Source organism: Theobroma umbraticum, unplaced genomic scaffold (genome assembly GCF_002168275.2).
Source record: "Theobroma umbraticum cultivar Fairchild unplaced genomic scaffold, ASM216827v3 scaffold_30.0, whole genome shotgun sequence".
In the NCBI taxonomy this organism is placed as follows: Eukaryota; Viridiplantae; Streptophyta; class Magnoliopsida; order Malvales; family Malvaceae; genus Theobroma; species Theobroma umbraticum.
In genome coordinates, this window is record NW_018397254.1 from 8,239,849 (window position 1) to 8,241,150 (window position 1,302).

Consider the following 1,302-nt stretch of genomic DNA (forward strand, 5'->3'; position numbering starts at 1 on the left):
TCTCTGCTACATTTTAGTAGTCTTGATAATCAAAGGCATGGCACCCAGTTGGACAAGGTCACAACTCTATCAGAACCCTGCAAGAGCAAACAAAGTTAACCTTCTAAAATCTAAGCTAACCAACAATCAAGCTTGGAGATTATCGTCATTAGGTGTGTTATCTTCTTCCACAACCTGTTCTCCGCATATGAGACAATTAAGGAGACATGATTTTCCAGCCATTATCAACAAAATCAAGGATAAAAAACATGAAGAAACCTTATTTAAATGGGACGCGGGGATAAGTTTAGCCAAAGGTTACAATGTTGCCTTTTTCTAAACTAGCTGTTAACTTGAAGCAGTGATAGGCTTGTACCATCTTTTGTACCGTTCATCACAAAGGTATTCGATAAGCTCCCCTAAGTTAAGAGTTATCTGAGATAAACTCCACAGGCAAAGACATAAAACCAACTAGTAAATCTTTTCTCAGCAGCGTTTATTACAAAGGATTGGTTGTTAGCTTATCAGATTTTTTTTCCCTCAATGACCTTTATATATTTAACTGAAGTAAATTAGAATATCACCCATCTTTAAGACAGAATCAATGGGAAATTTCCTTTTGGCTCCATGGCTGGAATGTTATACATACCCCATAGCTATCCCAACATTCTTTCCTTGACCAACCCTATTCTTGTATCATTGGCTGCAAACAAAATGAAATTAAAAGAGAAAAGGAAAAAAAAAAAGAAAGATGAGCTTTTTCTCTATTGCATGTAACTAAACCAACTCAAAGGACGATAAGCATATCAAGGGAAAATCTGAATAGATTCTGATAGACACAGGCTGGAGGCAAAACTGACTTATTAGAATTTTTGCCCAATCCACTTCCCAAACCGCATCTGTCCTTCTATTCCCCGCAAGAGGCACTCAAAAGTGATTTTGTGTGCTGCCAAGGAAAGCACCAAGCGACAACGTCACTCTCTCACGATCCGAGGGGCTTTGTGGTTTCAAATACAGCCAACCCCAACTTACTGGCTGACCACATTCAGTGCCTTTTAAGCTTTCGGTTTTTCACCTCATCCATGAAGCCAAAGAAAAGTTGAAACCAAATCATGGATCGGAATCCCATTCTCCACCCAGAAACAAAAGAATAAACTTTGATTTTTTCGCTTGTAACATTCACTACACAATTTTTGCTTTTTCTTTTTAATTTGGATGCAATGTTGTGGCCCAAAGTATCGGATAAAGATGCCACCTCCTGGACTCGCGACTAAAACTTCTATGCATCGGCGTCATATCTACATCGTCATCCTCGTCCCCTCC